Below are 15,877 nucleotides of genomic sequence, written 5' to 3'. Positions count from 1 at the left end.
CAAGGTTTTGGCTCAACCCTCTGTATCTTTGGTGGGAGACCTGAACCCTTCTTGGAAGCATGCTCAGATGGGGGCTTTCACTGGACTGATGTGCCAGGGCTCGAAGCAGACTATTTCCTCAGGCTCCCTGATCTTTCCCTTCTCTTTAAAGGCCAATTCTAAGTTATTTGTGGGGTTTGCCATGCAGTCCCCACCTCCCAAGTATGCTGGGCTGGCTGCCCAGCGCTCAGAGCAAGCTTTTGCACTCCTGGGCTTTATGGCAGCTCGTGTGCAAGGTCAGCGCCACTTTGGAGTCACCCCCAAGATGGAAGGAGCCTGTCCAGGGAAGCAGGAAGGAAAATGCTGCCTGGGGCTGTTCCCCATGACGAATATGTGACTAAGGCAAATCATATTGAAGGATGTTTTCTCCTAACACCTCTTTGTGGGTTCCCCAAGCTTAACAGCCCTGTTAGCCACATTTTCGAGGTGGATCCCATTCGGACGTGCGTGCCCAGCCGCTCCCACGCCTTTGCTACAGTGACCTTCACTCCACAAGCGATGCAGAGCTACCAGTGCACTTTTGAGGCATCCCTTGATGTCCAGGCAAGGTAATTCACCCTGGGGAATCTTGTCAGGGACACCTTTCTGATAGCTGCCTCTCCTCTGGGAGGACGTTGACCTCTTGTTAACCCTAATGCTTTCATTAGCCTTAGGTCGAGTACTTAGCATTAGGTAATATAGGAGGCAGTAACTACTAGATAGAGCAGAGCAGAAAAATAAGGGTCATAGTTTAGCCTATATGAGTGTCTAGGAAGAACATCAGGTAGCCAACTGGAAGTTATTGAATCAGAAAGAAACGGAGATGTGCGACAGCTGAGCTGGGGCTTTCCAAGGACAAAGCGTTAGATGAAGCGGTTTCTGTGCCAGCAAGTCAGCATGCATTATTTCCTCCTTGTTTATGTTAAAATGAGATGATCCTATGTGATTACCTGGGGTATATTAACATATTTTATGTTAAAGGAGCGATTGGACCCCTTACGAAAGAGTAGCCCAGCTCCTCTGTCCTGGGACCTGTGTTTGTACCGGGGATCTGACCTGCTTTTCCCCAACCCTTTAGTCGCTGAATTGGGACGAGATAAGTCAGCTTTCTGCCCTAATAAGCAATTCCTGGTTTAGTGTCCTTGGAAATAATCCTTAGTGATGGCGTTATTTATTTACTTCTCCCTTCTTGCTTTTCTACTATTTTCATGCTGTGCTTGTGCTTTTTGCGTATGTCTCATATCACCGCAGCCAGTGAATTTGCCATGTCTCATCTGTTGCCTCATTATTTACCTGCTGTAGTGCATGATTCGATGAAGTGAAATTATTTTTAACTGTTATTCTGGAAGGCTCTGTCTCTGCAGAGCATATTCTTCTTGTGAATGGCCCTGATCTGACTGGGAGGAGAGGGGTGAGAGGGAGCTGTGTCGTGGGGTACAGGAGCAGCAGCCAGGGAAAATGCAGTGGATGGCACTCGCTTCATTGATTGCCAAGTGGGAAATGGGTTAGTGCCAGCCGTAAGGATTTCTCCTCTGCCTCTCCTGCAGCCCTGCAGCAATTAAAGCACAAAGCCTGACCTTCGATATCAGTGGAGATGGGCATCTGCCTCGAGTGACGGTCTTGCGCCCGGTCCTTCACAATAAGAGAGGGAACCCACTGCTGCTCTTCAAGAAGCTGTTGCTGGGTGATTCAGAAAAACTGTCTCTGGTCCTTCAGAATGATGGCGTCGTACCTGTCCAGGTGAGGACCTGCTCAGGGAATGCTCTGGTCTGGGAACAAGTCCTTGTGCCATGGAGGAAAGGCACCAAAAAACGTGGTAGAGGTGCACAGATGCACCGCTACTCTATGCGTGCAATTGAACACCAAATGAAACCCTTGCCTTGCGCTCAGAGCCACTCCATCGCAGGAGAATAACTCGCTCTGACTTTCTGGAAGATGCTTTGGCAAACCAGTGGGAAAAGTCTCGTTTCTCAGCCAGATCCCTCTAGGAAAGTTCCATCAGCCCTTCGTCTTTGTCCCCCTCTCCTTTGCAACCACTGCTGCTGTCTCCGCTAGTCTTAACCCACCCTTGGGTTTTATGCCGGTTACTCTTTCCACTCTGTGCCGCAGTGAACTGCACAGGAATGGGTCTCAGAAATTCTTTTTAAGCAAATGACTGAATTCTGCTTTCCAGGAAGGGTGTTCCTCTTGGCAATGTGAGTTTCTGACCAGTCTATCCTTTTCAGTTCAACACATCACAAGAAAGTTGATGGGGTATTTTTCCTCCCGACTCTCTTCTCACGCTTTGGTTCTCCTGTGGGAATGTGGGATGTCCTAGTTACATTAGATTGTATTTGATCACATTTTACTACATTTTAATTAAACTCAGTTGTAGTTTAATTCCGTTCTGCTCATTGCTTTTAGTACTTTCTGTCCTGTTTGGTTCTAATTTAATGATATCCCAGTGCCTCTGAACACTCTTTTTTTCTGTCTGATTTTACTTAAACTTTGTGCTGAGCTGTGTTTGAAGCGGGGAAGCGTGCTGGGCTCCCCGTGCTGGACCAGCAGCGGTACGGTGTCGATCCGCGTGCCACCCTGTACCCACACCAGTGTGGTCGTTCTCTGTGTTCCCTTTTCTCAGCTGATGATAGACCTGTTGGATGAAGGGGGAGTTTTCTTCTTGAAAGCCAGGCCCACCACACACTGCATCTACCAAGCTGCGGGCACGAAGGAGGACTCTCCTGGAGAAGGTAAATTCATTAACCATGAAGTGTGGTCATTCACACAGGGAAGATGCGTGCCCTGCTCTTGGCGTGGCCAAGCAGCAGCCAGATGTTAGGCATACTTTCTTTCCTGGGGCTCTCTGTACCCCTATTTTTTCCCGTGGACTCTTTGCAGAGTTTCCTCCTAGCAAGTTGTAGGAAGTTTTTCTGTTCTTCTGGACGTGGTGGGTTGAGTTGTCGGGGAATTATCAGCACTTGAATGGACTGTCTGAGGTCTCTGCTGCATGTGGGGAGTTACCAGCCTGAACAGAGGCAGCCCTTGAGCCCACAGCCAGCCAACAAAAGCCAAAACCGCTCTTTGACTCAGCGTTACGTACGGCTTGAGAAGTTTGAGTGAGAGCTGCGTGTTAACCTAAGGTTAAGATGCTTAAGCAGTGATATACATGGTGGTTTCATAGTCTTGTGAATATAGGAGGAGGGTCTGGAACCAGTGGTGGGAGAACCTGTGCTTAGAGACAGCTGTGTTTCAACCTCTTATTCCTCTTATACCCGATGGAATATTTCCTCTGTACAGCTGTATCACTTGTCTCTGATTTCCATTGCTGTGCAGGGAGGAAGCCCCACACCGCTTGCCTGGTCCTGCATCACGGGGAATTAGCAGAGTTTGACGTGCTTTTCAAACCCAACCTGGCCCAACGTGTGGAAGGGAAGATCCACCTCTCAGTGGTGGACAACCCCTATGAAGAGACCGACATTCAGCTGGTGGGTGAAGGCTACGAGGATGACTTCACGCTTGATAACATCCATGGACTAGTGGCAGACAGCAACGAAGAGAACACTGAAGGCAATCTGGAAGAAGACATAATTGAGGGTAAGAAAGGAGAGGCTGCCAAGATGGAGCAAGGAAGAGGAAAAGACATGTTTCTGCTCACCCTGTGCCAGTGCAGGTGTGGTCCAGACTTAGCGGACAGATCCTGTTGCCTTTTGTAGCCTGCAGAGCAGCCACGCTTGAGAACACAAGGGAGGATCCTCTGTCAAGGGGGACGCGTGCAGGCTGGGAGGGAAGGGTGAGAGATGCCAGCGTTCAGCTGAGTATCTCTAAAAGGAGGTCTGGTGGTCTGTGAGCGTGCCAGCCCTGTGCACAGAGGCCGTGCGTGCTGCACCGCATGTCCCCTCTGCACAGACACAGCCGCGTGTTTAGGGACATGTCAGGGTGTATCTCTGAAAGTGGTAGGATGGGGATCTGCACCTCCCAGAGGGAGGAAGGCTTGGAGCGAGGAAAGGAGTTGGACATACGTGTGTCTGTGCGTGTGAGGGGGGCGGGCGGACCTCACAGCACGCTGAGATCCCTTGCTCTCATTCTTAACAGCTACCAGAGTGGATCACATCCAGTTCAGGGACTGTCACATCGGGACACCTTACCCCGTGACCTTCACCATCACCAATCGCAGCAGCGGGGAGGCAGTGCGGTTTGAGTGGCTGGCAGACACCCCGTTTCACTTCTCCCCCCAGGTGAGTTTGAACGGCTCTGCCTTTCCCCGCTGGTCGAGCCCTTCCCGGCGGGTTGCCAGGAGTTAGCAGGGAGTCACCACGTCCCAGTGAGAGCCCATTCCAGTGCCACGTAGGAGATGCAATCCCTGGCTTTGCTGGGGCAGGGCTGTCAGCCCGGCAGAAAAGGCTCCGTGTTGTGGGAGGTGGCATCTTTTGTTTGTACTTTTTCCCTATCAAACTTCAGATAAATACACAATAAAATGCAGATCCCTGGCACAGCTCCTCAACACATCAATCCCTTTGCTGTCAGTTTTGCCCTTGCCAGTGATTCCAGTTTGGTCTTGGCTCTCTGGTTCTCCCTAGGTGGGACACCTCCATGCTGGCTGTGCTAAGGACATCACGGTGACCTTGAAATCGGATGTTGCGGTCGCTTTCAAAAAGCACCCTGTGAAGTGTAAGGTGGCTAGGATCGCCTTCCAGCTGCCTCCAGAGCTGGTTACTGACTGGGACGACCGCCTGCGCACCGTCAAGTGGGTGGATGCCATGAGGGGCCCGGCAGCCACGTGGCCTCTCAAGAAGAAGGTAAGAAGCTAACTGAGCTTCTACAAAAAGAGCTGCCAACGGCAGCAGACCGCCATCCTTGCTGGCTAAGCTGGCTCCTGCTTCCTCCTGACATTTAATCCATCCGTGAGGTTAACCAGCAGTGCTTTTTAGGGGAGAGGTGGATGCACGGTGACCTGCTACGCTCGCACAAGATGGGGAAGTCTTTTTGACGAGAGATGTTTAGTTTGACAAGAGACGTTTAGCCACGTGCAAACTATCAGTCTCTGCTGATTTTATGGTGTTAAAATCTATTCATCTGAATCAGTGCCTTTTCACCAACAAGGAGTTAAATCCACTGCGCTCTGTCCCCTTGTTTTAAAGTGGAGAGCAACACTAGCGCTCTTTCGTGTATGCTGGCTAGCCCACCAGCACATTGTGGGTGAGCTCTGAGCTCTGTCTGTACTGGTACTGGAGATTTTAGTTGTGGTCTCTATATCGTGTGGGATATCTCATTATGGGGCAGCCCAGGCACTATATGGCAGTCATGCGGGAGTTAGGAGACGTATCATCTCCAGAAACTCCTGCTTTTACTATCATTCTTGCCAAACACACTTGTCTTGGGTGATGGGTCTTCCCTAGTTTCTGAACCATTGTAAGACCTGTAAACCAAACTTCTTCCCCATCCGAGCATCAGCAGTTGGAGACTTTCCTAGTGAGTTTGTGCCCATCCCAAAATGCCCATCCCCAGCCCCCACCAGTGTGGCTGTTGCCCCACCTGAGACATCTGGAAAGCACTTTCTCTTAAGACAAGAAGGAAAAGGTGCTTTCTAGGTTTGTTCATTCTTGGGGTTCTCCATCCACAGAGCTCCAGCAGCGGAACTTAATCCTAATTTAGGGGCCTGCTAGATTTATGGGGAGCCAGGAAGAAGGTCAGACACTCTGCAGGGTTGAAACACGGGGACCGATACCCGGCCATAGTCCCCATGGGTGTATTTGCAGTCGTGGTGATTCCTCTGATCAGTAGGTAGAAACAAATATTGTAGCGGAAGGGTCACATTTTATCATCTTTCCAGGGAAATAAATGGGAATGGTCCTTTCTGGCCCCTCTATGTGGCTGATTTTGGAGGCCAAAAGACTCCCTGTTCAGCGTGGCTTTCTGGGCTCTGCTCAGTGATTCTTTCCTGTCCTGTTTGGAGGTGGTCGAGCCAGAGCCAGAACCAGCTCACACTGTCCTGGAGAAGAGCAGCCGTGAGGTGGAGCTTCGCCTCAGTGCTGTCGTTGACTACGCCGCGTTCAAGCTGGATACGGACATGATTCAGTTCGAGGAGACCTTGCTCTTCCAGACGAGGACGTTCACGTGAGTGCTGGAGGCCAGGCAGGGACCTGCGTATGGGAGCTGCCTTTGCCCAGGGCTGACACGGTGTCTGCTTCCCTAGAGCAGTCTCACCTGCTGTTCTTCCCTTTAAACACATAATTTTTTGGTTTCATCCTTTCCAAGTCCTGGCTGGGTGCTGGGGCCCACATATCTACACACAAAGCCAAGCAGGAGATGGTGGTTGCCATCCTGCCATGCCTTTCTGCTGAGAACAACCATGGTTTTGCTTTCATTGTGTGTTGCCTGTCCTTATCTGCTTGAAGACGAGTTTTCAGTCAAAATAACGCCAAACCGAGACATAAAGACCAGAGTAAGACCCTTGGATTAATTCTCCTGGGCACCATGTCTGCCATTTCCTCTTAAACTTCCAAACTTTGAAATACTTTGTCTCGGGGCAGCCCAGGGCAGCGATCTAGCTGTGGCAGAGTTGTCTGGGGAAGAAGATGCTACTCAGCATAAAGAAAGGGGTGCCGGGAGCCCACCGTACAGGGTTACTTTTCTACTTGCTTGGTATTTATTGGACGTTTTCTTTTTATGCCTCCTCCTTGCTTTTCAGTTTCCAGCTGTCCAATACAGGGAATGTGGCCCTGGAATACACCTGGATGAGGGCTGTGGAGGATGAAAGGGCAGTGAGCCATACTGGGGAGCTGCTCCTGCCCAGTCTGGATGGTAAGGCACTAGCTCTCTGTGGCAGCTGGGGGTGCCCGGGGTGTTTCAGTTGGTAGCTGAGGGCTTTGTGAGAAGACTGTACCACTTCAACCCAGAGCATGAATTGCTTTTTCATCCCTGTCTGGTCACCCACCTTCACCAGCATCTTCCCAGCTGCAGCTGGAGACTTTCTCCTTGCCCCCTCTCTGCCTTTCAGACCCTCCTACACTTGCTCTGACGCTTGTGCTCTGTGCGGGAGCTGGGCCTGGCTCAGGGGAGAGCCACGTGGTGGGTCGGGACTGGGAAGGGGGACATCAGGGCACTTCTTTGGCAAGTCTCTGAGACTGGGAAAATTGATAGTGTAACAACGGGTTCGCTGACCTGCAGACACTGTCTGTGTGCAATTCCCCAGTCTACAGCAAATGCAAAGTCACTGGCTAAATTAACCCTCCTAACTCGGGCATGGGAGTGTTTGCTGCAGGCGGAGACCCTGCTCACAGCAGCCATCGGAGCTCAGCGGCGGGGCCGTGACTCATTAACCTGCAGTAATGTGTTTGTGTCTGAGCGCACGGTCTCCTTGGGAGCAGCGTGGTTCTGCGGGGAAACAGGGCTGTGTGTCCAAGAGGTCTCATCAGGAACAGGAATGAGGAGAGCTGTCAACCCTTGCGTTTCCTAGCACAAGCAGCTTGTCTGATTGCCGAGCTGGGAGACCTCAACCAAAGTCCTTGATGCTCTGAATGTGCTTAACTCCCTCCCCTGTGGGTCCTGGTGTTGGCTGTTCCCCGGCACGGGGCACGCTTGTGCTGAAGCCGGTCCGCTGTGCCATTAGCTGGCTGGTCGTCAGTTATGAAAGCCTGACAAAGAGGAAGGAAGGAAAGGGTGTGAAGGACAGAGCAGTGCTGTTCCCCAAAGCCTTCTCTCCACCATGCACAACAAACAAAATTCAGTTCTGTAGGCAACTGGGGAGCAGGACTTAACGCTGTCCTTAATGCTAAGCGCTGAGGCTGGCTGTGCTGGGACGTGAAACAGCGCCCAGAAATTTTCCCAGATGCTGTAACACCAGACATCTCTACTGTTAGTTCCTGAGTGTGGGTTGGGAAGGAACGCTGGCCAGAAACAGTTCTGCAGGAGAAGTTTTCATCTAGCTCCCCGGTCCTGGAGATGGAGGGAGTTTAACAGCGTGGAGTGAAGCAGCGGGGTTCAGTCCTGGGCCCATTTCATTTGCTAACATAGACATAGCCTTCCTGTCCATCATCTGAATATCTCTACAGATTGATGTTCAGTTGTGTGTTTTGATTCACGTGCTTCTCTGGGTCTCTGCTGGGCCTTTTCACTGTATTTGCTGCCCCCCACCCTCAGTTGTCCCTCCTGTCCGTCCTCACTTTCACACCCGTCCCCAGGACTTTCTGGGATGACGATTTAGCAAGCAGTAACACAGAAACAAAAAGCAACCTGACCGCTCTCCCTCTTCTTCATCGGGAGTCCTCCTGCTGAAAGCGCTTGGCCAGGGATGCTCCAAGTGCATCCCACCTCCCTTCTGTTCACCTGCAGCAGAAGGCAGAGTTGCTGGGAACAGAGGATTTTCTCCTTGAAAGATATCCTGCTCTAACCTCTTCCTCACTGCAGGGGAATTCCTTTCCTCCACTTCTGGTACCTCTGTGAAGCTCCGGTCTAGCCGTTGTTCGAGCCAGCTGGACCGCGCTGTGGAGCACGTCTCCTCCTCCCTGAGCTCATCTCTGAACGCCGTCAGTGCCGCCCCGCTGTTCTCTGTCGAGCCCGGCAGCAGCACCATCGCTGCCGGCGAGAGGCAGCTCTTCCAGATGAAGTTCTCTCCGGTGTACGTGGGGGACTTTCAGAGCCGTATGCTCTGCAGGTAGGAACGTCCAGCCACTTTTCAACTCATGCTACTGATGGATAGTCGTGGTAATACCTCTGACTGGGGTGGGTGGGAGTGCAGACCTGGGGACAGCCAGCCCCAGAGAGGCAGCAGAAACAGCTAACATACAGCAACAAAGAAAGATGGTCATCCGGCCTTGGTAGAAGCAGGTATGGGACAGTGGGAAAAGACATTGTATGAAATATTAAGCTCCTGGAGGGTTGCAAAATCTGGAACGAGAGATCCAGAAAGGCTGTCAAGGGGCCAGCTAGTCCTTAGCTATGCTTCCTTATCAGACAAGCACGGCCTCCTTACCTGCATAGAAACTTGTGTGCTGCGGTTGGTCTCTAGACACATAACTGGTCATGCTTCTGCCATTTCACCTCTGCTGCCTCCATGGCAGGGAGTGCAATTCTGTTTGATTTGCTGAGCAACGCTTGCACGGAGAGAGGATGCAGCGCTCTGTGCTGTACAAGGAGACAGACAAGCAGCTGCCGTCCAGAAACGTTAGTTTGGCTAATACCAGTCCCTTTCTTCCTAGTATTCCTAACCTGAAGCCAAATCAGAAGTGCCCAGAGGTGGTTGTGAAGGGGAGAAGCTTGATGCCAAACTGCCACTTTGAACTGGAAGACTCTGACTACATCACTGCAAAAAGGCGCAACCCAGAGTTGCAGGGACCAAAAGGGGCAACGTTCGATCTCAACACAAAAGTGATTGAGTTTGCGGCAATTGGAGTGCGCGGCAGGAACAGCAGGTAGGTGTGGGCATGGTTTCCCCTGTTTGTGGTCTCCTAGTCACCCTCCTTAACCAGAGACCTCTCTAGCTACTCTTCCAAGCCCCGAGGTACCTTGTCTGTGATCTGGTGAGACTTGGCCACCAGTCTGTTTTGGGGCTGGAACAAGCTGGTCACTGAAGACCAACTGGCCAATTTTTTGTTCTCTGTCTTCAGTAAGGTATGGGTCAGTCTGGGAGGACCACGTATCCCCAGCCCATGTCATGTGGCCAGTACAACCTTTGTCCCTTTGAAGAGCATCCTTGGGACATTCTTGCACCTCTGAGATACCAGTTAGACAGGGTCAGCGAAGGCTGCAACCACAACAGAGAGTACTATCTTCTAAAGGAGTCTTGCTGGACTTCATTTTACCACTTTCACTTGATCTCACTGTTTTAATATGCAAGAGGTTTTGGCTAATTTCTTTGCTAATTTCTTTGTTGATAGCCATTAATTTTTAGCCACCTGAGAGACAAACAGGGCCCCTAGAAAGCAGGTGAAATGTTTGTGCTCCCAACGTCGTTCCCCTGTACCAAATAACCCCTTCCAGATGGTGTGCAGGATTGGCAGTGCCTGATGTCTGCTACAGGACAGAGTCATTGACATCCCAACACGACCTTAGTAGTCCTTTTTTTTGCTTTGTGTGCCTAGGACCATCAGGGTTATGAACCCAACCAGTTCCATGTATTCCTTCCAGTGGACTTGCCAAGACCCTGAAGCCCCACCAGAGCAGGTGGCTTTCTTCTGCCTCACAGAGAGAGGTCAGATCCAGCCGGGGAAGAAAGCAGAGGTGGGTGCAGAAAATTAAGAAAGTAGATCCGGTACACGTGTATGCCAATTTAACACCGGCTATATCTACACTTAACTGGGCATCCCATGTCTCTGTGAGCTTGCCAAGACCACGAAGAAACTTTTGACTGCAATGTAACTGAGCTGGCAGATGAACCTGTCCTCACCCTGTACCCCGCATCTGCCATGCTTTTGGGCTGTAAGTGGCACAATAGCCTATCTCTGAGCTCACAGCAACATAAGGTGGAGGTTTGGGGGATTTCTTGGTGGTATAGACTGCACCCCACTCCTCTTACCCAGCCAGGGTCAGCAACTTTCCTTCATTTGCCTCTTTCTCCCCCAGATCAAGTTTGAATTCGTCCCCCGGCACCTGGACATCACAGAATCATTCTGGGTCTTTACAATCCCTGAGCAAAGCATTTCGGTCCCGTTCCTGTTGGTGGGCAACACCACCGACCCGCTCGTGACTCTGGACAGATCCCACCTGAACTTCCACTTGCTGTTAATCGGTGAGCACCATGATTATAGCTTACGTGCTCAGAAGCGTACCTCTCCAGGGGCCCAGCAGTCCCGTTATTCCAGCAGGCTCCCACGAGGAAGGTGGAAATGGAAACAGGCACTTGTGAGCAGAGCATCCAGCTCCTGGCACCCAAGTGTTACGAGGGAGAGGAAGGGGAAGGGAGGAAGGCATGTGTCAGGGATACGGCATGTAGTTGGGGCTGTTTCCAAGAGGGGATTTGGGGGTGATGCGGGGGAGCCCAGGGGGTCAGAAGTATGTTTCCATGTTGGCATCCTGAGCGTGCCATGCTGCAGGCAGTGCTTCTCACTGGATATTGCCTGCTGGGCTGAGCCGGCAGGCAGGAGCACAGTGGGCAGTGGTGGTCTGGTGGCCAGAGGAACAAAAGGTTTTCAGCAGCTGCTTTGTCCTCTCCCCAGGGCACGAGGTACGCCAGACTGTCTATATGATCAACAGTGAGAAGGAAGCCTTCAGCTTTGCTTTCAGAGAAAGCTCTCTCTTCTCAGAGGGATGCAACACCTCCGTGAAAATAGAGCCCCTGAAAGGCTCCATCGCTCCTCTTTCAAGGTAATAGGGCTCACAGGTCAGATTCCCTCTCTCATGTGCCAAATGCAGCACCATCATTTTGCTTTTGAGACGCTCTCCCCTCCACATTCACCAGGTGACTCTTGGCCATAGCATACGTCTGCCTTGTTTTGTTCCTTCCCAATGGGGACACCATGAAACTTCAGGTTTCTCCATAGAGTGGCTGTGCCGGGGTTACCCCGGTCTTCTAGGCCCCCTTCCTGGAGAAGTTCAGGCTTTGGATCTTCTAGTTTTGATGACAAAAGCATGTTTGGAGGTTTTAACTCTGTGATTCCCCTGGGCTAGCAGCCTTAAGTGTGCAAGGTCTCCTCTCTCCTCTGTGTTCCTTTAGTGACAGAGTCCACCACGCGTGGTCTGGGCAAAGCGACCAAGAGCAGCAAAGCACACAAGCAGCATATAAGCCCATCATGGGGGACAGCAACAGGCTTACACAGCTAGCTGTGTTTTGCAGGATCACCTGTCAGAAAATGGATGCTCTTTTGTTGTAAACTGCAGCTGTGACTTGTGATCAGACATGATCATGAATTCAAGCAGGTCACCAGCTCATCTGCTGATCCACCACAAATGTCCCTGTGCCCACTCATAGCCTGCCTGGGTGTAAGGAGAACGCGTTAGCTCCAGGCAGTTTTGCTGTGGCTTAAAAGATGCTGAATTTTGGCTCGCCACAGGGTGTAAGATAAGAGAACATCCTGTATCAGTTACTGTGGCTCACCTGAGAGGTGGTAATTTCTTCAGTCTCTGTAGTTTGGTTGTGTTTGATCACGTACCCAGAAATTATCCACAGAAATTAGAAAGAGGCAGTTTGGTGGCACCCGCGTTGCACAGCTGTCACGGGAGCTGGGTGATTCCTCTTTGCAAAGAGGCTGTTACCCTTGTCGTATAGATCAGAGAGATTGGGGGTCTCTAGGAGTGCCCTCCTCTGTGTGTGGGACAGAAGTGGGGTCTTAACCCAATGCTGCCTTGTAGCACATGGGCAGGGCAGTAAGGTCAGCGTTAGCTCAGGGTTTGCTGCCTTGTCGTTGTATCCTCTGCCGTTTCATTGCATGGGATCATCATACCCTAAACAGTTGTCAGCAGGGCTCGCTCCATAGCGGAAGGCCCTGGGAGGGCAGAGTGCTGCTCCTGGTTTCTCCCAGGCCTGGGGTCTCACCACAGCCATTGCACAGCCTGCCCTCCCAGAGCAGGCAATGTGGGGCCAAGAAAGCAAAGAGGCAGTGAATGGAGCAAAAAGGATCTTTTCTCCCCAGGCTTCCCATTACAGTCATCTTCACACCAACACTAGAAGGAGAGGTGGTCTTCAACCTCAAGTGCAATGTCAAGAGGAAGACCCAGCCCCTCTCCTTGAATATCAAGGCCACCGGCTACAGCGTGAACGCGTCTGTCCGTTGTGAGGACGGCGACGGCTGTGTCACTGAGCTCAGCGCACAGGAGCTCAACGTCATTGATCTCAAGGAGGTGAGCAGCGCTGGTTCCCTGAACCATTTGCCCCACAAAGCCCTGCAAGATTCAGCCTTAACCAGGAGCTTTGCAGATATGTTTGACTAAGAGGGAACGTTTTTTCTCCATCTGTGGGTCTCTAGAGGGAGGGAGATTGGTCTTTCAGACAGGTCATTAGCTGAATGTGAAAGATGAAGGAGCGCTTGCTGGGCCAGCCAGCGCTTTGCATGTGCTCCAAGCCCTAGTCCTCACCGTCTTCTCCCCGCAGGTACAGCTAAACGAGAACATCAAGCGCATCTTCAGCATCCACAATAACGGCAAGGTCAGCTTCGCCTTCTCGTGGGAGCTGAGCAGCCCCCCAGCCCGTAAGCAGGTCCTTGCCATCACCCCTCAGACGGGCACCGTGCAGGCGGAGGGGAAAGCAGAGACCCAGCTGGTGTTTCACCCACAGAAGATGTGCTCTTTAAAGGATGTAGAGCTGACGCTGCAGGTGAGGCACCAGTGTTTAATACGGGAGCTTCGCCTTCCCTACGCAGCAGCTTGGCAGCAGGAGGCCAGGGCTGGGGGTGAGCTCCGTCACTGAAGAGCCTGAACGAGGCAGAGAGGCTCCTGCTGCTGCAATAAAGAGCCTGACAGCTTCTGAATGGAGTATTTTAATACTTAAGTGCTTATCCAGGACTACTTTGGGAGGTGCTTTTGTGGCAGGACGTATGCCCCAGGCCCTCTCTGCCCCTAATTTGGAGGGGCTCTAGATGTGCGCGGGGATGGAGCTGTTTCTCCTTGCCAGGCCCCTCCTGAGTCGGGTCCCACAGCTCAGAACGGTCTTGCCAGCACATGGCTGCACAAAGCAGGGCCATGACTCTTCAAAAACCCTTTCCCTCTTAGCCCAAGCATTCCGCCTTCTCTTTCTATTCTGGGGTCCTTTGGTACTTGCTTTTCCTTATTGTCACTGCAGCCAGCTGTCCCCCATCCTCTTCCTCAGCCATCTCTGGTGTTTGGGGTTGTAATTCCCACCTCTTCACCTGGCTCATGCTGTCTTTTGCCCTGCCAGATCAGCAAGGGTCCCACGTTTACCTGCGTGTTCCTGGCCACTGTGGTAGTGCCCGCTGTCCACTTCTCCACCACCAGACTCGACTTTGGAGCCTGCTTCATCTACCATGCTGGGATGCCACCTGCCCAGCGGACCCTTGTCATCACAAACAAGGCAGACAGGGATATGAGGTAGGCCTTCCCTGCACACTCCTTCAACCCTTGCTTAGCGCATGCCTGCTCCATGTCCTCATGACCACTGTGGGTGAAATCCTGAAGATGCAGGGGGAGGAGAAAGGAGAGCCCCAAGTAGCCCTGATGATGTTGTCTGAGCACACACAGCCTTGTGACACCTCTGCTCCTCTTTGCTGTGCTTTCTGCCAGTTTGAACTGCTTGTTCACCAACACCGCGTACCTGGAGGTGGACTTCCCAGGGCACATCCTACGCCCAGGAGGGACAGTGGAGGTGCCCATCACTTTCTATCCCAGAGAAGTTGCGTCTTACCATGAGCTCATCCCTTTTGCAATCAATGGTCTTTGCCAGCAGACTGTTGAGGTCCGAGGAAGGGGCATGAAAATGAAGGTGAGATGAAATCCAAACCCTAAAACTCCAGGTGGCAGGCAGCCAGCATGGCTTTCTCTCTCATTTTCTTCATCTCTTCCCCAGCCTACCATGTTTTGGTTTTCTGCCATGAGGGTGGCAGAAAACCTTTTCTCCTTCTTTCCCTTCACTTTATATTAATCCCTCCTGCCTCAGGTTGATGTTGTGGAACCACGAGGAAAGGTGGTGAAGCTGGGAGCCCTCTCCATCGGACAGACGGTGAAGAAGATGGTCACCATAGCAAACAAGTGCTGCCCCTCTTACTTTTAAGCTCCGTCTCATGTCCACCATGCCAGAGCTCCAAGAAGCTGGGGTAAGGCTCCTTCCTTCACTTGGAGAGCACTTTGGTGTGCCTGCTGGTAGCTATGAGCTGCTCTGGGCAGGAGCTGGTAGTTACAATTGTAGTAGTAGTCTCCACTCATTTCTTTGGGCAGGTTCTGTGCTTGAACCCCACCACCGAACTAAGTCTGAAGCCCAAAGGAGACACCTGTAAAGTGGAGGTGACCTTCTCCCCAAAACGCTGCATCCAGCCATTCACCGAAGAAGTGACGATGGAGTGCAATGGCCTGGTGCGCTCCCTCTTCATGGTGCGGGGCTCCTGCCAGGGCATCCATGTGAGCTTGGACCAGGAACACCTCAGCTTTGGAGCGGTGGTGCAGCAGAGCTACACGTCCCGGCGCATCATCATGCAGAACACGGGCGACATAGGAGTCAAGTAATGCAAAACCCTGTTCTCTCTGAGGGCTGAGAGCTTGGATGAGGGCTGGATGGAGCTGTAGCTTGCCCAGATAGTTCCCCTCTGCTTTTCCGTCCCAGTGGAGAGTTGGGCAGCCAAGGCTGTGCCGTCAGGCCCTGGAAGTTAGCAAGGGATACAACCAAAACCTTGTTTACAGATGGGCGCAGCTGAGTCCTGGCCAGCCTGAAGCCTTATTGCCAGGTGGCTCAGCGTCATGCCTGAAATCTGGTGGAAAAGCCCACAAGAGGATTAGAAACGGCACGTTGCGTTCGCAGCCTCCCCATTGCTAATCCTTCCTTCCTGTCCTTGTGCTTTCCTTGGCAAGGTTTAAGTGGGACATCGCGAGCTTCAAGCCAGATTTCTCCATCAGCCCTGCCAAGGGTTACATCTCCCCAGGAATGGATGTCCCCTTCGTTGTGACCTTCCACCCCTCTAAGCTGAGCCACGCTATCCAGTACGAGGACCTGAAGTGCTTCATCCAGGGCAGTGAGCCGCTCCGGCTTACGCTGGCAGGATGCTGCATGGAGACCCCTGTGACCAAAGAGGTAACTGGAGCAGAGACAGGATGGGTCCTCTCCTTGCACCACCGTTTGCACCACATCTCTCCCAGGGCAGGGACTGGAGGATATTTACGTGCATAGACTCGCTCCTGCCTGTCATCCTGCCTGGGTATCCCAGAGACCTGAAAAAACCGTTGGGCAGGATTCCCAAAATTTCTGAGCCCTGTAATTGCCTTCCTCCCCTGTTAACGGTGCTGC

The 15,877-nt window shown here is 52.0% G+C and overlaps 1 pseudogene; it reads left to right on the top strand.

Annotated features, from left to right (window-relative positions):
- The window catches only part of LOC132319257 (hydrocephalus-inducing protein homolog), a 121,043-nt pseudogene that overhangs the window by 99,784 nt on the left and 5,382 nt on the right, over nucleotides 1–15,877 (top strand).

This window comes from Gavia stellata, chromosome 26, assembly GCF_030936135.1.
Source record: "Gavia stellata isolate bGavSte3 chromosome 26, bGavSte3.hap2, whole genome shotgun sequence".
Lineage (NCBI taxonomy): Eukaryota > Metazoa > Chordata > Aves > Gaviiformes > Gaviidae > Gavia > Gavia stellata.
Note: the sequence above shows the minus strand (reverse complement) of the source record. Positions and strands in the feature narration are given on the sequence as shown.